The sequence below is a fragment of the Lynx canadensis genome, chromosome F1 (genome assembly GCF_007474595.2).
Source record: "Lynx canadensis isolate LIC74 chromosome F1, mLynCan4.pri.v2, whole genome shotgun sequence".
Classification (NCBI taxonomy): Eukaryota; Metazoa; Chordata; class Mammalia; order Carnivora; family Felidae; genus Lynx; species Lynx canadensis.
Window position 1 is genome coordinate 28,885,403 of NC_044319.2, and position 22,349 is coordinate 28,907,751.

Here is a 22,349-nt window from a genome sequence, read left to right on the forward strand (position 1 = left end):
TGGCTGCAAATCGATAAAAGTATCAGTCGTATGTAAAAGACACATACAGACGTAACTAACTTTACAGAGCAGCTCTTTACATAGATTAAAATGTTTTGTTCCTTATTATAGTACTGGTGTTTTCCCTTTGTATGATTTTCAGATCCTAGGAAGTTTGAAGTTAGAATCCTTCTGTGGCCTTCATTCACAGTTTGTACAGTGAAGTGCTATTTTAGCCAGAAGTGATATTTTCATGTGCCTACTAAGGCTTGTTTTCTTAAATCCCAATCCTGTTTTCATGATTTGATTATGCCATAACAGTTTTTGAGGCTTTATGCCAACTATCATTTAGTTTGAATGATTCTTTTTTAAATGAAAGAATACAGGAAAATGTGGTAATAATGTTCTTTCAAGAAAGCAAGTTACTGAACATTCTCCCCATATTCTATTATTTAAAAAACTACACCACCCATCTTTATCAAAGAGCATGTATTCATCCAAAATGCTGTTGTTAGTTAGAGGAAGGTATTGAAAGATGGCAACAAAGACCTATTTTGGTCTAAATATGGAAGGTGTCTTCCTCAACCGTGTATTCTCAGCACTTAGCAAACAATAGGGGATTATTAAATACTTTTGAGATAATGTTAAGATCAACTATGTGCACAGGAAATAATTAACATTAATTCATCTGCCTACAGTCTATAAGAAATAGATTGGATTTAGCACAAATGCAATCATATAAGTGTTCATAAGGAGTTTGTAGAAAAACTGGGTAGAAAAGATGCTCTCTTTAATTGGAAAAATATCATAAAAATATTCCGTTGACTTGATAGAACATATGGAGCTGGCTGGGCAGATGGGTGGGAGTAGGTGGTTCCTGGCATGTGGAAGGGCCCCACAAGTCCATCTTCCTGCTCCTTGTCAGAAGAGAAATAATGATATACACACTAAGTGTTTCTCTCTGTTTTTAAATAAGGTTCATCTAGTTATGATACTTGGTCTCTATTTGTATTTTTATGCTTTCTGAGCTTTCTGTTCTCCTTTTTCCTGGACAAGTCTACTGTGATGAACTTATCAACTATTTTAATGGAATAATTCTAGCTGACACAAATGGTGTAAAAAAACTGAATTGATAGGATTGGTCAGTTCTTTTGCTGCCCTCTCCAGGGCTTACCTCAAGATTTGGGTCTCCTGATGTCCAATCCAGATCATGGACCATGGGGTGTGTGCATGTGTAGGCATTTAAAAACCTTCATATAAATTTAATAAAATTTTAAAAATTAAAATCAACAGTCCTGTTCACATTTTAAAGGAGCCTTTGGTTATAGTTACTTGTTTTTAGTGAAGATTCCTTCCACCCAATCTAGAACAAATTTGTTTCCTGAATTTGAGATTTTTATATTATATTATCTCCAAAGTGAGGTACCTTTGAACTTACTTTGCTGGGTCCAAATCTCAAATTTAGTGCAGGTGAAAATGTCATTTTCTCCCCTATGTTGTTAACTATCTGGCCTATGTACTTCCAGACTTAAAAAAAAATCTTGTGTATGTGTTGCCCCAAATGTAGGATGACTCACAGTCAGCATTTTGTAGCAACTAATGCTTAATCTTGGCTTTTTCTTGCACTTAAGGGGAAAAAAAAGAAAAAAAAATATTCAAAACACACAAAACTTTGGTCTGCATCAGTATAGAATTAAAGTGATTATCTCTGGGGAGTGTTAAAATGGAAGTGGGAGGATGTGAAAACAGATAATCCTCCTTTTAATCAAATACTTCAATACTGTTTGAAATGAGAACAGATGATTTTTGTAATATATCCATTTTTAAACTTCTAATTATTATTCGCTTTTCAACCTCGTTATTTCATATTCATACGAAATTAACCAGGATAGTGTGACAAACTCCCGTATACCCGTGGCTCAGCCTCAATAATGGTCAACTCGTTGACAATCTTGTTTTTTTTTTTTTGTTTTTTTTTTTTTTATTTATTTTTGGGACAGAGAGAGACAGAGCATGAACGGGGGAGGGGCAGAGAGAGAGGGAGACACAGAATCGGAAACAGGCTCCAGGCTCCGAGCCATCAGCCCAGAGCCCGACGCGGGGCTCGAACTCCCGGACCGCGAGATCGTGACCTGGCTGAAGTCGGACGCGTAACCGACTGCGCCACCCAGGCGCCCCGACAATCTTGTTTTATGCACATTCCATTGCCCACCTCTGTGTTACGGAAAACAAAATCAGATATTACATTTCAACCACAGATATTTCTTTATTTTTTAATTTTTATTTACTTTAGAGAGAGAGAGAGCGTATGAGTCAGGAGAGGGGCAGAGGGAGAGAGACAGAATCCCAAGCAGGCTCCACACTCAGCATGGAGCTTGACACTGGGTGGGATCTATAACCCTGGGATCATGACCTGAGCCAAAGTCAAGAGTTGGACACGCAACTGACTGAGCCACCCAGGTGCCCCTGTAGATATTTCAATATATGTTTCTAAAAGAAGAGGACGCTTGGGGCGCCTGGGTGCCTCAGTCGGTCGACCTTCTGCCTCGGCCTCAGGTCATGATCTCGAGGTTCGTGGGTTTGAGCCCCACGTCAGGATCTGTGCTGAGGGCTCAGAGCCTGGAGCCTGCTTCCGATTCTGTGTCTCCCTCTCTCTCTGCCCCTCCCCTGCTTGCTCTCTGTCTCTTTCTCAAATAATGAACATTTTTAAAAAACGTAAAAGAAGAGGACTCTTTATTTTTAACATAGACACAATACCAGTTATCATATCTAAAATATTTTACAATAATTCCTTAATGTCTAATCAGTGTTCAAATGTCTTCATAAATGGCATAAACAGCTTTTTGTTTGAGTTTACTTAAATCAGGATACAAATAAGGTCACATGTTGTGATAGTTGATACATCTTTTAAGTCTTTTTTAATCTGTAAACTTACCCCTATTTCATTCTCTTATTGTTGAGATGTATTTGTTTTTTAAAAAAAATTTCATCTAGAGTTTTCCATACCTTACATTTTGCTGACTGCTTCTCTTGAGGTCTGTTTGAACATATTCCTGGGCTCTTGTATTTTTTTTTATAATTGATAGCTGGTAGCTTAATCTATTCTAGCAGTTTGATCAGATTCAGGTTATCTCTTTCAAAGCAAGATAGTGATAGGTTAGTGTCTCTTTTTGTAATGTTAGCAACCACTGAAGCTCATGCCTTGATCCTACTTTATCCAAGGTGGCAAAATGATGGTATTCTAATTTTATCATCCCTTCTATTTGTTATCTAGGATATTTCTATAATGAAAAAAACCTCCTCATCTGCTACTTGATTTTCAGTGGTATAATTTCTTAGTGAAAACAAGACGGTTTCTTTCCGTCCCTCTGTTTATCATTTTTCAAAATAATGAGTTGGTTTTAGTGGTGACTAATTATTTTTCTCATATCATTTGACAAACAGTTGAAATGTTACAACTAATTGCCATTATCATCCTTCTAGACGCTAAAATGGACCCATCTTTAGCCACTGAGAGTCTCTTCAAGGTGGTTCCTGAATCCTTTGATGATGACCCTAGTGTTCTTTTGATTGCTTTCTTGTATATTTCTTTCCTCAGACCTGGAGTCCACCATTTCTCTAAGGAGCCAGATTCCATTTAGTGGAAAATAACTGGAATGAAATAATTTTTTTAGTTGGATGTATACTTCGACCCAATCATCTGTCAGCAAACCCTGAGTGTTGGGATTAAAACACAGATTTGGAGTAAAAAAAAAAAAAAAAAGACTAGGGTTTGAATCCCATCACTTCCCAGCTTGGTGATCTTAGAAAATTTACAGGGCTGTAATGTGCAGCAACACAGCAAAGCAGCAGAGGCTAGAAGCACGGCGGCCCCGGTATTCTCTCCTGCACAGATGCCATAGGAAAGAAAGGATGGACCTGACAGCTGTTCTCAGCAATGAGTCCCAGAAACTCCTGATGTGGATAGATGTTGATTCTGTCCACGGGCAGGGAAAGTAGCCAGGGGTAGGGAAGGCCTAGGGTCACAAATAGGGACCAGGTTTGGGGGACAATGTTTTAGTTCTGCCCTTTCATCATCCCTGTATTGCCCTAGGCAGATTTCCCCCTTCCTTTTGGTGATGATTGCAGGGGCAGGGTATCAGGGGACAGGCCAGAAGCAGTGGGTAACCACAAGGCAGAGCTCTGACCTGGTAGGGTGATGAGCAGATGGCAAGGAGTATAGCTGGTCTGACCAGTCCCCAAGAACTCCCCTCCACACACACACACACACCCCTGCTCTCACCCTCCTGTGGGCATCTGCTTGTAATACAGAGTGGCTGCCTCCAATAAAAGATTATTCAGAGGTTCTTTGGAGACCAGGTGAGCACAGTACCATGTGTCTCCCACAAAGGCACACGGCAGCCAGCACACACACCGATTCACCTGGAGAAGCACAGTCTTGCTAGATGTCTGCCCCTCTCCACGGGTGCATTTTCCTAATCAAGGCAGCTCGATGTCCGGAAGGGGCAAGGATGGGCTCAGAGGGCAGATTCTGAGAGCTGCAAGTTGGGAGAACAACAAATGGAATAACTTATACCGGAGAAGGCAGAACTCATGAAAAAACAGGAAAAGAAGTAAAAGCCAGAGTAATAAATATGCTTAAAGAAATGAGAGAATTTACTGGGAACAGGAAGTGAGAATAAGCAGTTGAGGAAAAGAATTAGAAATATTAAGAAGTAGTTCTGCCAGACAGAGCAAAGAGTACTGTATGATATCATTTATATGTGGACTCTATAAAGAAAGAAAGAAGGAAAGAAAGAAAGAAAGAAAGAGAAAAAGAGAAAAAGAGAAAAAGTTAAACTCAAAGAAACAAAGGGTAGAACAGTGGTTGCCAGTGGCCGGGGGCTGGGGAAAATAGGGAGAGGTTGTAAAAGAGTACAAACTTCCAAGGCTCTTGGGTGGCTCAGTCAGTTAAGTGTCTGACTTTGGCTCAGGTCATGATTTTGTGGTTCATGGGTTCGAACCCTGCGTTGGGTTCTGTGCTGACAGCTCAGAGCCTGGAGCCCGGTTTGGATTCTGTGTCTCCCTCTCTCTCAGCCCCTCCCCCACTCACGCTCTGTCTCTCTCTCTCTCTCAAAAATAAACACTAAAAAAAAACTTAAAAAACATTCAAAAAATAATGGTAATAAGTAGTAAATACGTGAGCTGGAAGATTAGGCCAAGGAGTTTTGCCTGAGGCATTGCAAAAGGACAGGGTAAAGAATGGAAAAGAAATTTGGAGAATCAGACATGTGTCCAAGTCCATTTGGTAGGGACACCAGAAGAACAAAAGGAAATGGAAGGAGGCCAATAGTTCAAGCAATAATGACCAAGAATTTCCTAATGTCACACGGCGAGTGAGTGGCAAAGCCAGGAGGTCAGGCCAGGCAAGCTAGCTGGAGTACATACTCTGGATGACTATTTACTGCCGTGGGTCTACTCTATCAGCTGCCAGTCTGGAGGAGGAGGAGAATGAAGTTGGGCATAGGACATAAGGAGGGGACAAATACACAGTAAGCAGAAGAGAGCCTGTGCATGAACTGAGGGAGACGGTGTGGCAGGAGCTGGGGAGAAGTCTGGATGCCTCAACTCAATGCCACTGAGGTCTTTAAAAACAAGCATTGAAAGCCCCCCAAAACACAGAAACCACAATCTAAAAATAACAACAGAAACAGACAAGTCACTTCCTCTCTCTAATCCTCAATTTCTTCATCTATAGATGGCAGACAGTAACTGCCACGTCATAGGGCTGTTGTAAAGATGAAATCATAGAATATAGGTAGGATTCTGAGCACAGAAAACAATGGCGTATACTGACATAAAATAATACAATTTCTTATTTAACAATTCAATAAATACTTGTTGAAGATCTATGCTCCAGGCAGTGGAATACAAAAGAGACAAAAATCTTTGAAGCTATGGAATTTCTGGGGTAGAAGGTGGGGTGGGGGGAAGGAAAAAGGCAATACACGTAAATAGATAACAATGTGAGGCACTGTGAGTGCTAATAATGAAATTAGAGCAGGGTAAAGGAATAGAAAATGGTGTTGTGAAGAGGTACTATTTTGGCAGGATGGCTGGGAAAGGTCTATGGAAGGAATAAGGTGAGTGAACGAGGCAGGAAACATCTGGAGGAGTGGAGTTCTTGGTGGCGGTAACAGTAAGTGCAAAGGTCCTGAGGTCGGAGAGTACTCGGCATGTTCAAGGAATGGCAGAATGCGGATACCCTGCTTGGGAGCAGAGTGAGCCAGGGAATAGCAGTTGGAAATTAGGTCAGAGAGGTAGCCAGTGGCCAGATCACTTGGGTCTTCAACCATCACTAACAATTCAGCTTCTCTTTCATTATTTGAAAACTGTGTCTTTGCGTACTCCACTAAATCGGAGGTGCCGACCATGGAAGGGAGCCTTCTTATTTAGCAAATTCTTTCCAGCCTCTATGATTTAGTATGGTGGAAGACACCTCTGCCTTCTAGTTGAGCAGAAGACACCTCAAAATTGAGCTTCCTGGGCAATTGCCTTCTCCCTGCTGGCCACAGGAAGTATCTTTTGATCCACAGTGGTCATTCCAAACCAGTCCTCTAATTGCCCTTGTCCAGGTCTGTGGGAATTACTCAGAAATGTTTGAAGTCCCAGAGCCAGGCACACTCTGAGTCACCCCTTAGTCTAGGGGAGGTGGCCAGGAAGCAGCCAGGATTAGGACAGGTTTTGATTTAGTGCCGTTGGATTCTCTTACACAGCCCTGCCCATACCCGAGGGTAACCCTATCTCACCCCTGCAGGCTGAGGTGCCCATGTACTTTAGAAAGGCATCCTAAACATGACCCGATCCTTCCCTCCCCCAGCGAAGGTTGTTCCTTTTCACTAATCACAGCAGAAGATTCCTTTCATCTCCCATACCTCTCAGAGCACGGGTGTTCTGGCCACAGCTGCCCATGTCAGAAACCAATGCACCCTGTTCTTGTTTTCCTTTCCAGTCATCTCTGGATTTGTAATCCGTCTGGAAGGCTGTCCATTTCTCACCTCCATAAATCTGGTAGCGCAGTTTGCATTATTACTTGCGACAACTTCTTCTAGGTGTTTAGATTGTATTTAAAAAAGCAAGCCCAGAACTAAGGAGATGAAGGAAAAATAAACTAAGGAATTGCTGCCTATGTGGGGTTATATTTAAATTTGTCATCTAGGACTTCTGGAAGGAGAAGAGTCAGCGGCCCATAAGATGGTAACCGAGCTTTCTTACGTTGCACACTGTTCCAGAGGTTTGGTGCAGCTATCAACGTTAACAAACAGGATGGTGTCAGGAAGAGAGCCATATCTGGACTGGCCCCTGGATTCTGAACCCCATAATTATGAGAAGGTAAATACAGACCCTTTAGCTCCAAAGATTTTTTTTCTGACGTTGGTGGAAAGGACTCAAAAATGTACATCGTGAAGATGGGAATCAGTTGACCTTTTTTACTCAGAAATGTGGGGCTGGCTTGACTTAGTGTAATAATGTGCCTCACCATCACTCTCCTTATCTCTTGTGAACAATAATTTCAAGATTTCACTCAGAATTTCTCTATCCCAGTAATTCTTAGCAACCTGGCACTTATTCCCACTAGCGTGCCACAAAATGGCCTCAGGCAGACATTTTGTTGAAGCTTAGATGGGGATAATTATAGCTTCGTGTACCTGCCCTCATGCAGCTCAGTGGAGGTGTTGATGACTCCTTGGCCAGCCATGACAAATTCTATAGCTGGGTACCTCCCTAAGAGCTGGGCCAGGTAGGAATAGAAGCGGGAAGAAACACAGTGCAGCTCAGTTCATGGAGGAGAGAATCACAACTAACTATTCTGAGAAATTAGGGTATCGGTATTTCTGACCTTCTGAGATGGCTGTCACGAACAGAAATGACTCGACACTCCCAGAAGGCGTGACTTCGTGCCAGTCCAAAGCAACCTCTTGTGTGCCGGAGGAACCATGGACCTGACTTGCCACTTCTGACTCCACGCAGGTGAGAACATCAACTCATGGGCGTCTCGGGGACTAATGAAATAAGCAGTAGCAAGGTATTAAAGTTCTTCGAAAGGATTTGCTGTCTGATCTTATAGCAGCAGCATCCATTTCCTCTTTTGCTGGGAACACTCAGATAAACGTGGGAAAGGAAGGACTTGAAATAACTGGAGACGTAAACTCTGGATATGTGTCTTCTCGGTAGCACAATTTATTATTGGCCAAGTAGGGCTGTCCCCTGGGGAACCACTGTAAGGGGTGAGTTTAGAACACACTCTATCCTGCCGATGTTTTTATTTCCCCTGTTTTTACCATCCCATCTAATTTCGGCCACCTGACTCACAGTGGTACTTAAAAAACCCTGCAGCAACATAATAGAATAAAATGAACGTGAACTTCAGAAGTAGAGATGAGGAGGCCTGAATCTTGGTTCTACCATTCACTTAGGTACTCGATGTTTTAGTACATGTCTAAGTACAATGTACTTAATGTCTTGAGGTCTCAGTTTATTTCTCTGGGAGACAAGAAGAAACACCAACCTGAATGTGTTAGTCTGCCCAGGCTGCCATAACAAAATACTACGGCCTGTGTGGCTTAAACAACAGAAATTGATTTTCTCACAGTGCTGGAGGCTGCAAGTCCAAGGTTAAGGTGCTGTCAGGGTTAATTTCTGGCGAGGCCTCTCTCCTTCTTTCTTGCTATGTCCTCATGTGGCCTTTCCTCTGTGCATGCACAGAAAGAAGGGCTCTGGTATCTATTCCTCCTGTTAGAAGCATACCAGTCCTACTGGATAAGGGTCTCACCCTTATGACCACATTTAACCTTTAAAAAAAATTTTTTTTAATGTTTATTTTTGAGAGAGAGAGAGAGAGAGAGAGAGAGAGAGAGAGAGAGAGAGACAGATCCGAAGCAGGCTCCAGGCTCTGAGCTGTCAGCACAGAGCCTGACATGGGGCTCGAACCCATAACCATATCATGACCTGAGCCGAAGTCGGACGCTCAGCTGACTTAACCTTAATTATCTCCACAAAGGCCTGATTTTCAAATACGATCATATTGGGGGTTAGGACTTCAACATATGAATTTTGGAGGAACACAGTTCAGTTCATGACACTCAAACACTGTCACAAGGATTATTTCAGATTATATATACACAGGACCTAGCCTTGTTCCTACAGCATAGTAAGTGCTCAATGGATATTGATTCCCTTACCTTCCACCCTGTGTCACTTACCTCCCTAGTGGGTCGCTTTCTTCTCTACACATGAGAAGCTGGATTTGGCCCTTTGCATAGATGGAATAGATAGTTACAGAGTGAACAGAGGGATTCCCAAGACTTGAGTTTGGTAAAAAATTTCTCCCTTCCCTCATTGGTGTGGTTTTCAGTTGCAGGCCTCCTTTTCCCAGCTACTGTCTCCATTCTGGGAACTGTCCTTTCCACACGAAGGGCTGGGTCCAGTCACAGCAGCCTGTTCCTTCTCCAACACCCTGGTTTGACATCTCAAGCCACGTTCTTTCTCCTGAGAATTTGGATATGAGATTCAGTCCCTGCTGAAGGACAGAAACCAGCCTGCAGATACAGAACGAGGTTGATGATAATGTTGATAGGTACCATAATTGAGAGCTCAGTGTGTGTCAGGTACCGTTCTAAGAGTTGTTCACATGTTGACTAATTTAATCATCACCACAACTCTACGAAGTAGATATGCTCATCATTTCCCCCTTTTTACATCACTTCCCTTTTTGAGGAAATTCAGGTGTGAGAGTATTTGCCCAGGGTCACATAGCTATTAAGTCTGGACACAGGCAAGAGTAGAGGATCTTACCTCCAGACAGAAAAGCAGAGTATCCTCACGGTTCTTTGGTCTTGCCCTTCTTTCTCACGGATTCCATGACATGTTTCGGTATCCTGCCAATGAATTCCTTTTTTGCTTTAACAGTCTGAAGTGGGGTTTTGTTCTTAAACCAAGGGAACTTGTGTTAAGGCGGTGGCCCTGGCCTATTAGATCTGTTGCACTCAACATTAGAGGATGTTTTTGAGATTAACAACCATAGATAAGTGACTACGGAAAACGGTTTGTTAATGATTCAATTCCATTACAAAGTTTAAAATTGGTTAAATCACAATGAAGAAGGTCTCCTAGAAGAGATTACGGGAGCAGTAAAAGCCTCCTTTTCCGGAAAACACATGATTTTAAGCAGTAACGATGGGGTAAGCTCATCACTAGCAGTGTGCCCTACAGAGGACGTGGTGATTTGATGTGTGTGTGCATATGCCAGTGTGTTGGGAGAGAAGTTGTATGTTTTCTATCAAGCCTGGAAAAGCTGGAAGGCAATGTTGGGGCTGAGGGAGGTGAGGAAAGGTGAGCCAGGTGAATACGATCGGAGAGCTTGTGCCTTTAAGGTATGATTCAAAGGGTGTTTGCAACCCAAGGTGAAATTAGTACAGAAGGATAATGAATACATTGGAATTGGTGAGATACTTCATACTGCCTAGGTTTTATTTCCTTTAAATCTTGCTGAAAGTCCCAATTATGCAGGTGCATTACTCTTTCTAGAGTGTTCTTGATTAATACATACTGCTAGTGCACAGACTTTTTAAAGAGTAACCAACTGGCTGAATCATGTACATTTTCGTTGGAAAAACTAGTGATGTGCCTAGAGTGAGTCTGCCTGATGTCCAGATAGCTAGCTGATATCATTGCCCAGTGGTCAACTGTAGCTGCCGGAAGAGCTGGCAAAGCGTCTCAGGACACTGACTCGCCTTTCTCCTCCCAGCCTGAATAAAGCACAACCTCAAAATGTTTGTGTTTGACATTCTTTCCAGAAGGAAGTAACAAGGAAATAATTCACTTGTGGCTTAGGTTGACTGGCATGGAAATGGGGGCTCTTTCTCCTTTGGCTCAGGTCAGGGAGTAGTCAGTCCCTGTGGGAGGCAGAGCGCCTTCTGCTGAAGAATGGGCAAAGGAAAGAGAAATGAAATGGAGAGGAAATGGCCAGAGAGGAGGATGCGTCAGGAGCGGGAGAGTTGAAACATTAGGACACATGACGAAATGGAGACACTGTGTGACATGAAAGGATGCAGGTAATGCCAAACCTCCAGACTACAGAGCAAACCCAAATAAACAGTGTACTCTTTCATCTAATCTGTGCCTCCGTAAGTCTCTCATCATTTTCCCAATATTTGAGAAGAATGTGACTTCCTGGCTTAGTCAACCTTGGGAAAGGCTGGGATGGGGGCCCTTCTCTTACTCAAACGAAAAGCCTCAAAGATGCAACCAGGAGGGAAGAAGGGCTCAGTCTTCTGCGTCAGAAATGATTCTTCCAAAGCAGGTACCATGAAACTATCTCTAAAGGGAGAATGCATAGTGCCCTGGTCACCACATTGCACAACTCCAGAGAATGCCATTCACACTCCAGACTATTTTAGCTCATGGAGTGGCATTGGGTACTATTCTCGTGGCTGTACACAACAACTCTGCAGAATCATGTAGCTTTAAAAAAAAATCACCAGATAACAAGAAGTTCATATTGTAGTCAATTCGCTAATTTGTTTTCATTAATAAGGAGCTCTGAATGCACACAACGATTAAAGCACTCTTAAATTTCATCCTTCCAAAGTGTTCTCTTTCTTCCCTTCTCATGCTTAACTTGTTTTTGTGTTAATAATCTAGACTTATTTTGTTATATTTGTGCTGTTAAGTCAGTGGTTCTGAATTAAAGGGGGGTGGTATAACGGAATTACTTCGGAAATGTTTTCAAAAACATCAACAGGAGAATGGATAAGCAAAGTGATATGTACACACACATGTACACACACACACAGTGTAATTCCAGTCATATGAAGTTTGAGAACTAGCAAAACTACTCTATAGTGACAGAAGTTAGCCTGGAGAGGTGATACAGACTGAGAGGTCACACAAGGGAAATTTTTGTGGTGATGGACATTTTCTGTATCTTGGTCTGGACGGTGGTCCCATGGATGCATCCATATAAAAAAAAATCGTCAAACTGTACATACAATGAAGGTCGTGCTTTTTATTGAATGTGAAAATGTTCTCAATAAAATACTGTCTAAAAATATGAGTTACACACATACACCGACCCAAGCCTCCACCCTGAACTCAGGGACTAAGATGAATGAAATATGGGGAGCAGGGGATACAGACCAGCATTATGTATTTTTAAAAAGCTCCCCATTGGGCGCCTGGGTGGCGCAGTCGGTTAAGTGTCCGACTTCAGCCAGGTCACGATCTCACGGTCTGTGAGTTCGAGCCCCGCGTCAGGCTCTGGGCTGATGGCTCGGAGCCTGGAGCCTGTTTCCGACTCTGTGTCTCCCTCTCTCTCTGCCCCTCCCCCGTTCATGCTCTGTCTCTGTCTGTCCCAAAAATAAATAAAAACGTTGAAAAAAAAATTAAAAAAAAATAAAAAGCTCCCCATTGTTATTTCCCACCATTACTATCAGCTTCCAAATATTCTTTTAGGATAAAAACAAATACATGAATAATATATAGGACTTTAACATTTGTGGAAGAACGCTGGAGATCATAAGCGTTTTCCCGCAAAAGTTTGCTTACTTTCCTGTCCGCTTTGATTGAGGAACTTGTTTTGTTTTGCTTTGAGTGATTTCAATGTTTCTCAAGGTGTACAATTAATAAATTAATGGGAGGAAAAATTGGAGATAGGAAGAATCATGAGGGCCCATGAAATTCTGCCTGTATTTAGAGTTTGAATTAGGTTTAGAACAAGTTGAAATATTTGGGGGGATATTTAATATTGACAAGTTCCTAAAATTGCAGAGTTTTCAAGTAAACCTGTCATGATGTATTTGGGACCTGTGCTATCAACTATCCTGTTCATTCTGATGCATATTAAGGAGATTTGAGTGTGATGCAGATTTAGGAAGTGTTTTTTTTTTTTTCTTTTTTAAAAGTAGCTTGTGACTAGCTTTTCTATAGTTATTCAAAGAATGAAAGGCTTTTTTTCACTTCACATTGGACTTTCTATTTAAAAAATATTCTGGGGTGCCTGGGTGGCTCAGTGGGTTGAGCGTCTGGTTTCAGCTTAGGTTATGATCTCACAGTTCATGAGTTTGAGCCCCGTGGAGGGCTCTGTGCTGAAAGCTCAGATCCTGGCATCTACTTCAGATCCTGTCTCCCTCTCTCTGCCCCTTCCCCACTCATGCTCTCTCTCTCTCTCAAAAATAAACATGAAAAAAATATTCTTACTTGTGTATTGCTTTTCTGTGATCTATTCTAAAGACAGAAATATGGCTGGTCGGATGTACTTCATGGGTTTCTAAATTAATAATATTTTTTTTTAATTTTTAGAAGTAAAATTATTTAAATGGAGTCTGCAGGCTTAGTGCTAAATCTTAGTGTGTGGGTTGTGTGTGTGTGTGTATGTGTGTATTTTGCCTGTGAACACCCCGCAACACCCCCCACATTCGTTCTGATTCCGAAGGCAGTGTGAAAACAGTTCTCTCCAGGAGACATCCTGGCTTTATCACTTAGCTTCCTCCATAGGCATGCGGTCTGCCTGGAGGACCATACATTCATTCAGGGTCAGACCCGGGAAAGACCTCAGAGATGAAGTAATTCAACCAAACTCTGACCTCCATGTCACACTCCACTTAAAAAATAAACTTAGGCCTCGGGGTGAAGTGGCTTGTTCAGGGTCACCTGGCTGGTCAGAGGCAGAACCAGAATCGTATGTCTACATGCAACCTTTGTGCCTCCATACCACCGCTGTCTCGGCATTCTGTGCTCAGAGTTTGGTATCACAGAGGGGCAATACACAAATGCCATTTCCTTTCCTCCAAGACCCCAAGAGGCCTCTCCTCTGTATCACTTTGAAGGCCTGCAGGGATTTACTTATTTTTAATGTGAATCCTATGTTGGTGAAATTTTGAAGAGTTTAAGAGCTTGCAATTTTGGGGCCAGAGAAGGGTCCATTATCCTAGTTCACTAGCTGTTGTGAACCTTGGTGAGACAGGTGATTTCTTCACTCCTTGCTTTTCTCGTCTAGGAAATGGGGTTATCACACGGGGGCACATACAGTGCTTTTCATACTTCCTGGAGCACAGCAAAGCATTCGGAAATTTTCTTTGGAAATCCAGCAAGTCCATACTGAAGCCATCCAGCTATCTCCTTGAAAGTTTGAGAAACTGACTTCAATTTTTTTCAGCCTTTTCCTTCCGCCCCTGTGTGGGGGCTTCTTGACTTCACTGTTCACTCTGATACTCAGAGAAGTCAAGTCACCACAAATTTGTACATGATGAGCACAGTAGGTTTTGCTTTTTAGTTCCCAGTTCCCTTCCCTGAGAGCTCCGGATTTTTGTATGAGATGTGGGACACTGAAGCAATCTGGGACATCTTCTGTGACAACGACTCCAAGGACCCTTTTCAACCTAAGAAAGGGCTAAAGGATTGGGTTCTGAGTCCTGGTAAGAGAACAGACCCCTAAGACATATTTTTGGTAACGCAAAGGACCACGGAAAAGTAGACGATACTAAGAAAACGATTTTTACAGCTACAAAAGCCAAGGCTTTCAGGAGCTGGGAGGCTCTGTCACCCCTTGGGTCATGAGCAGGGCTGGTCCTAAACTCAGATTCCCTCGCCAGGCTGGGTGCTTTTACCATCACGGCCGCTGCGTCGCATTAACCCCACCTCTGAAAGTGCTAAGGAAGTTCCCTCCCAGTGCCCACCCAGGCGGGGAGGGGCGAGGCTGGGGCACGGAAAGAACCGGGGAAACGACGTATTCCAGCTCCCAGCACACACAAAACTGCTTGCGCGATTCGGCGCGTGGGGAGAAGGGGGGGGGGGGGGGAGTTAGACGCCAGATCCAGGACGCAGAGACTCCCGGTGCGCTGGGGAGAGACCTGAAGATTGCATGCTCGGGAAGCCACCTTCCTTTCCCCTGGTCTGTCTCCCCCTGTGCAGTGGCTGCCTGGGGACGCCCCGCTCGTAGGGTTTCTCCCAGATGAGACGTCCCGTCCCTGCCCACGGTTGGAGCCCGCGCGTGGCCGCCTCTGCCCCGCCCCTGCGTTTTCCGAAGTCTAAGGGGGATTTTTTTTCCCCCCTTCCCGCCCCCGTCCCTGCCTCCGCCAGGAGCGGCGCTAGGTCGTGCGGGCTGCGGTCGCTTTTCCTTCTCCACTCCCACGTCTCTGACTCCAGGGAGTTTCACCCGTCCTCCCTACTCAGCCCTCACCTTTAAACAGTTCCCCAAGCCACCGCTCCAAAAGTGCGCGACTGCTCCCGGGCCTGCACACGGAGCTCCTGCCGCCCGGCATTCCTCGGATTCCAGCTCTGTGACGTCCCCGAGGCCGGCTCGCCTCCAGCCCGGGAGCTCGGGCTCCAAGTTTCGGCGCTCCCCCGCGCGGACGCCCCCCCCCCTCCGCCCCGCCGCCCCGCCGCCCCGCCGCGCGCGCCTCCCGGGCGCATTCCTCCCCGCCCCCGGCCGCGCGCCCCGCGCTCCCTCCGCCTCCGGCCCCCTGCGCCGCCGCCCGGCCCGGGGGTGGGGGAGCCACGGCCGCCGGCGCCTGCTCCGTCCCCTCCCATCGCACGGCCCCTTCCTCCCTCCTCTCCCGGCCGCTCGCATTTCCTGCCGCCCGGGCTCTCGCGGCCCCGGAAAGTTCTGCCCAACTTTTTCTCCCCCCGCCCCGAGCGAGCGGGCGCAGCCGGCGCAGTCCGGGGGCAGGTTGCAGCGCTCTTCCTCGCTCCGCTGCCCGCCCTCCCGGCTCCGGTCCTCGGGGAGCCGCAGACACCCGGTGGTCGCGGTCTGTCCCTCCCCTCCCACCTCACCCATCCTCCGCGGCCTCCTGGCCCCGGCCCCCCTCCGGCGGGACAACCCCGTGCCTAGGTGGCTCTCCTTTTCTCCTTGTCGGTGCGCCGGGATCGCGGCGGAAACCTCCCTCCCCTTTCGCCTCCTCCGGCTCCTTCCCTCCGCCCCTCCTCCGCCAGCCACTGGAATCAATTCCTTAGGGAATTGGGGCTCCGCCGCCGCCGCCACCGCCGCGGACGACAGCCTTTCCGCGCGGGACTCCGGGGCACCGACGGGGCCATGTAAGCAGGTAAGCCCCGTCTGCGGCGCGGGGAGTCGGGCCCGAGGTTGGGGGCCGCCAGGGCGCTCCGGGCGCCCGGCCGACGGCGGGGACCAACGCCGGCAGCGCCAGCTCGCGATCGGCGGCCCGGGACGCTGGCAGAGCGGTGGGGGGCGCGAGGTGGCCGGGCCGCAGGCGTTTTCTGTCCCGGTGGGAGCTGCCCGACCTGAGGCGCACGTCTGGTCTGGGCAGTGAAGGTGGAAGGTGAGCGCTGTCTGGAGAGAGTTTGCGGTTAAACCCACACCGTCGCCCCCCTCCTTCCCGTTCCCTCCTGCTTTTTGGGAACCGAGAGAGGGCCTGGAAAGGGCAGCTGGAGAGACCCGAGCGGTGGGAGCCGGAAGATGAGAGAAGAACGACGTCGCTCTGGCTCCGGCGGGAGAGGAACGCTGCTCCCCGGCCCCACTCCGCTCCCCGCCTCCCAGGGGGGACGGGATCTTGGGAGGCAGAGGAGTTTTTATGCGCTCCCACTAGGCCCCAGCCTTGCCACCAAACTCCTGGCCTTCTTGGCCCCTACTCGGGTGGTCGGGCTGGCTCGTAGGGACAAAACCTGGGGCCACATAATTTCAGAACAGGTCTGCACCTCAAACTTTCAAAGTTCTGAGTATGAACAAGTTCCGAGGGTGTTGTTCATAAGTCTCTCCTCTCTCCCGGGCATGACCCCTAAATCTGGGTTTTGAATACTTGTTAGTTTTACACCTTTCTGAGGGAGTAGGGAGGTAGTGGTCCCCCTACCTAGCATTCCCTAACACTTCCTTCTGTTCCTGTCCCCCCACCCCCCAACCCCACCTACAAATCAAGGAGATTGTGGGGTTTGGGCTTCAGTCTGTCCAGGAACTGGCCGTTGCAGGCTCTTTGTGAAGGCGAGGAATCTCTAGACTGCAGGCTGAATATAGGGTTACAGGGTTTCCAGCAATGAGTTAATTTCTTAAAATGGCTTAGTTCACCCATTCATTCAACAAACCTAGCATTGAGCTTCTAGACTGTGCTAGGGAAACAGGATACAAAGGTAGTTCAGCAAGCTGTAACTGCAGCCTCCTGGAGGAAACCCACAGGCTGATAAGAATTATAGTGTAGTGAGGGAGAGGTGCTTTGAAAGTCAGAGAAGGCTTGGTTCTGTTGATGAGGGGTTGAGGTGTGTCCTGAGTTTACAGGGTTACAGTGGTGCTTACCTGTAGGAGTGATGAGGGGGGTGCATTCCAGGAAGAAGCAGCAGCTTGTGCAAAGTGAGAGTCATCCAGAAAAGGAGTTCAAAAAGCTGACTATTTGAACTAGAGATCATAGCCCCAGCTCTTTGGGGTGTGATAGATAGATAGATAGATAGATAGATACCAGAAATTAAACTAGAAGCATGTTACCCTCTTATGAGTCTCTCTTTTTGGACACCCTTCCATGCCTTGCTGTTTCTACAAGCAGCAGTTGTGCGACCATCAACATTTTAATTGGCACTAATTGGCCTGTGCCTGTTTTCATTAGAATGGTACTTGATTCCCTTTTAAAGAGCCACTTGACAGCAGTAGGTGATAATACTGCAACTTTACAGAACCTTGCATTAAAGCCGCTTATCTTTTGGTGACGGGGTTAAAAGCTTGTGCCACGGAAATGATAGCCTTAATGAGTGGGGGCTGAGCGACATGATGCTCTTCTGCCTGATCTAAATGGGTGGCCGCGAGGTGCAGAAGGAGCCCATGTACGTGTCATGTGTGTGTTACAGTTTTTCTCTCCGTTGAAACGCCACTGTTGCTTTAGCACAGTCGTAAGGATTAGTTTTTCTTTCTCGGAAACTTTACAAGAACAGGAGTATCTTCGGGCAAGTTGGGGTATAGCCTGATGGTCCAGGATTCAGCAGATCCTGCCTAGAGGGTTCCTCACTGTACTGTAGCACTCTGTACGTGGGTTGCCTTTCAGAGGTGCCTCTTCCCTGGGCTGAAGTGGGACCGTACCAGTTTTCAGAGTGGCTGAGTCCTGGCTGACGTGGCAGAGCTGAGAGAGTACAGTTTGGAGTGTTTATCCAAGCCCCTCCACAAACACCTTCTCTTATCTCAAGAACAGCCCCTTGACAGGAGTTTTACTGGAGGTGTGGGACCTGCACCACAGACATGGCTGAGGGGAAGCCCTTTCTTGCCAATCCCCGTACTTGCCCGCCTTCCGTCATTGGTTTAAACACAGTTATTATTCACACTTTAGTTATTCAGGGGTGTGTACCCTGTGTGGGCCGGACAGCTCGAATGGAAAGAGAACAGTTAGACGGTTTTACTATGGAAGAACCTAAATAATTCAGAGAAAAATCAGAATTTTTAGGAGGGTTGCTGTCTGTCCTGAATGGATGGGCCAGGGGTCAAGAACTATGGAGATTTTTTTTTTTTTTTTCCAGAGAAGCAAATATAAACCCTTTGATTGTACAGTGTAGCCCACCTGGGTTCCATATTCTTGTTGTTTTTCACCTGCTATGCTGCCTTTGGATTTCTTAGTCACCAGTGGTTGTGTAGGATTGGAACCCATTCTATGCCTCAGCTCTGTGCTGTGCACTTTGTTAGAGATAAGGCAAGGGAAAGAGATAAGATGAAATACTTAATTAGCCAATTAAATCATTACTGCTTGGGCTGATTAAAAAAGAACGAGGGAAAACAAGTTTTGGTAATGAGGAGATTGAAACCGATGTTTGAAATAAGATCTCCCCTTACTGATTTACTTTGTGATCTCCCCTTACTGATTTAATTTACCCTGCCCTGTCTGAACCCCCTGGAGTGCTGCTTCTTCTTTCTTTCTTTTCTTTTTTTTTTAAGTATTTATTTATTTAGAGCATGGTGGGGAGGGGGGCAGGCAGCAGAGAGAGGAAGAGAGAGAATCCCAAGCAGGCTCTGCACTGTCTGCACAGAGCCCGATGCGGGGTTCAATCTCATGAACCATGAGATCATGACCTGAACAGAAATCAAGATGACTGAGCCACACAGCCCCCCCCCCCACCCCCAGTGCTTCCTGAGCAGTCCAAGGGGTCTGTACCAAGTTCTACAGCTTTCCTGTCTATCAGTGTGCTGGATGGAGTAGGGGATCCAGCTTTGGGAGTTTGAAATGTAGCTAGGTTTGAATTCCAGCTCCGCCTCTTTTCAGCTGTGTAACATTGGCCAAACTTTGCAGCCCTTTGGAGTGCCGTTCTTTCATCTACAAGGTGGGGCCAGTGGTACCTGACTTGCCAGGGTATTTGTGAATTCAGTGCGATGCTCTATGTTCCCTTCCTGACGTAGTGACTTGCACAGAGTAGGTGTTGGGTCAAGGATGGCTATTTATATGTTTGAGGAGTTATATGTGGCCATGAATGTGCTCTTTGTGTCATTTTTTTTTTTTCCAGTAGCCTGAGTTCACATGCATGCCAACATACACATAAAGCTTTGTCTTTGACCTTTTATTTTCTTTCTTTCTTTCTTTCTTTCTTTCTTTCTTTTTTTTTTTTGGTCTGTTGGCTCAAAGCAAATGTGTTGGCTGGCAGCTTTCATGTGGCCCCTTATATAGGAGGAGGTTGAGAATTGCATGATCAGACAGTAGGGAAGCTTGGGAAGGAAAAGCCACTTAGAGAAGGGCAGGGAAAAGAATCCTTTTCCCTGTATACCACTTACGAAAACAAGGGTCCGGTGTTAATGTAAAGATCCTTGTATTTCTAATGTTGGGGTCCAGTTAATTAAAGAATGTTGAGAACAAATCTGCCTGCCTTTATTTTAGCAAGAATGCAGAAGCTAGCCAATCTTCACAAAGGAGTGTCTTTGCAGCCTTGATTTCTTTCCTTCTTTGAAGCCCAAATATAGAGTCAACTGCAACACCTCTAGTGTAATGCCAGCTCAGGTCTCTTGAACTTTAATGTTGCCTTTCATCTGAGAAGCCTAAAGTATTTGACAAACATTAACTCATTGATCTTCATATCAACCTCCCAACAGGAGGGACTGTTAGAAGAAAGGAACAGCTTGGAAAACATCAGTAGAGCAGGTTTGTAGCGTGTAATACGTGGTCCTGAAGCAGAATGGGTTGTTATAGCCAAGAATTGGTTAAATCCCCAGTGTGGATGGATTGCATGTAGGCCAGAAGGTCATGAGAGTGAGTACCCCATTGAGAGGTCAGGGGGAGAAAGCCCAGGAAAAATGCAGGTCTGGCTGGGATTTTTGCACCAGGAAGGGAGAGGAAGTCCACGTTCCCCAGACCAGCCATGCCTTTGCCATGCATTACATGCACATTGATTATAAAAATAATCTGATTTATTTATAATTCTGAATGAAAGGATATGAGGCAATGCTTGTAGATGAGGGTTTAGAGCATCTCTGGATAAAAGGTAATAGTCCTTGTGGGCTAGGGGTGGTTATACATCTTAGCTGGATTATAAGTGGCAATTGACATTGTTTTAATTTCCTTTCCCTTTTTCTTGTTGGTTCTGTATTTCTTGGCTTGGTTTTGTCTTTGTCTGACCTGTTTCAATGTCCTTGCTTCTGGACAAAAACATACTGTGGCCATTGTTAGATCAATTTTGTGCGTAAAGTTTGATAACGTGGGTAATTTAGCTTAGTTCCTTAGAGGACTAAATTAGGTCCTGCTCAAAGGTTTCGTCCTGAGCCTGGTTGGTTAGCTTGACCCAGAGGGCTATTGCATATCCAGAGATCCTGTAACCCTAGGTGGCCATCCCATAAATGCTTGATGTTGGGAGGCATCTGATGAGAAAACGAGAAAGAGATCGGCTGATGGTGTGGCATCCTCTGACGAGCAGAATATCTTCTTCACATTTGTGATGTTTGAAATTTTAATACTGAACCACATTACTAAATTAGGAAGCTTCATTGTGTGGGCCACTTGCTTTGATCTAATTTGCCTTACAAACTTTTAGCTCACAGGGAAAACTCCCTCGGTGTTGGAAATTAGCACGAGTTCCTAATGCTTTATCCTTTACTTACACTTAATTTCCTCAAGTCTTTAGAAACCTATTTCCTGGGAATTCTTTTTTTCACACTCCTTTCCACTCAAGTAATTGGGGCATTAGCTAAGGCAGTAGTAGATCTGAAACTCCAGTGGGCACCAGAATCACCCGGAGGGCTTGTTAAAACATAGATTGCTATTCTCCATGCCCACTCCAGCTTCTAGAAGAGGCAGTAGGTCTGGGGTGGGGTTTAAGAATTTGTGTTTCTAAGGAACTCCCATGATGCTAACAGTCCTGGTCCTTGACCAGCTGCATTTTGAGAATCACAGAGCTAAGGAGTCCGTCCAGCCCTGTCCTCAGGCTCATAGTCACTTAAGATTTTTACCATACTGGTTTGAATGGTCCTGTTGCTGGTAGTCTGTGGGCTCTGGAGAGGCCTGGAGTCACTTAACAACCACTTAGCCCCAGTCCGGCCCAGGAGAGCATGAACGACATGTTTCCATTTCGGTGGATCTGCTTGGTTCTCATTGCCAATCCAGACTCCCCTCTGCTTGGTTTCCAAACAGTTTGGTTTACCTGGTGCTTCTATGTCTCTGGGCATCCAAATTCCACCTGTGTCAAACTGAACAGCGTCTGTGACCCTGCCATCTGTTGAGTTAGCTGCCGAAAGCCGGCGTTTGGAGTTCTCTTCAACACCACGCTCTTAGCACCCCTCAACTTCTGCTTGTAAACCCCAATAATGAACCTTAGAATTTGTGTCTCCAAAATATCTTCACTTTGCTCCCATCCCTCCATCCCCACTGCCTCTTGGGATCATGCAAGAGCTTCAGAGGTTGCCTTTCATAAATCCTTCATCTACTCTTTCCTTTCCCAAAGAGGTTTTTTTTTTTTAAACAAAACAAAACAAAACAAAACAAGTATTTAAATTCTCTTGATTCTTATTACCTGTGTGATGAGGCTTCTTTACCCCATGACTACCTTCCCATTCCCATCTGCCGTGCCTTCTCTCTGTGCTAGCGACCTGAGACTTGGTGACAGTTAATTCCCCTCTTCTTCATCATACTCTCACCCGACTGACCTCTCCCCTTTCCTACCTGTGTGGCCCCTATGCATTCCACTAGAGCGTCACCTTCCCTGACATTCCTTCCCACCACTGGTTAGGCATTCCTTTCTTTATAGTCCTAACGCACTTTGCACTTACCTGTGTTGGCAAGTTGTGTCTCATCATATTATATGTGTTTGTCTCCTTGTCTCCTCTACTGAGTTACAAGCTTCTCCACCAGGAACCCCATTTAGTTGGTTCAGAACCAGAATCTCCATCCTATGTGGATGTAGGACACCAGTCGCCATGGCTTACCTGTATTGCTGCT

At 45.6% G+C, this 22,349-nt stretch overlaps 1 protein-coding gene across 3 annotated transcripts in view; it reads left to right on the forward strand.

Moving 5' to 3' along the window:
* The first annotated feature begins 15,514 nt into the window (after positions 1–15,514).
* PTPN14 (protein tyrosine phosphatase non-receptor type 14) overlaps positions 15,515–22,349 on the forward strand; it is a 179,934-nt gene continuing 173,099 nt past the window's right edge. For 2 of the 3 annotated variants that reach the window (XM_030302033.1, XM_030302034.1), the window contains exon 1: positions 15,515–16,058. The gene's annotated coding sequence lies outside the window, so the exon portion shown is untranslated. The remainder of the gene's footprint in view (positions 16,059–22,349) is intronic. The other variant, XM_030302030.1, reaches the window with a different exon arrangement.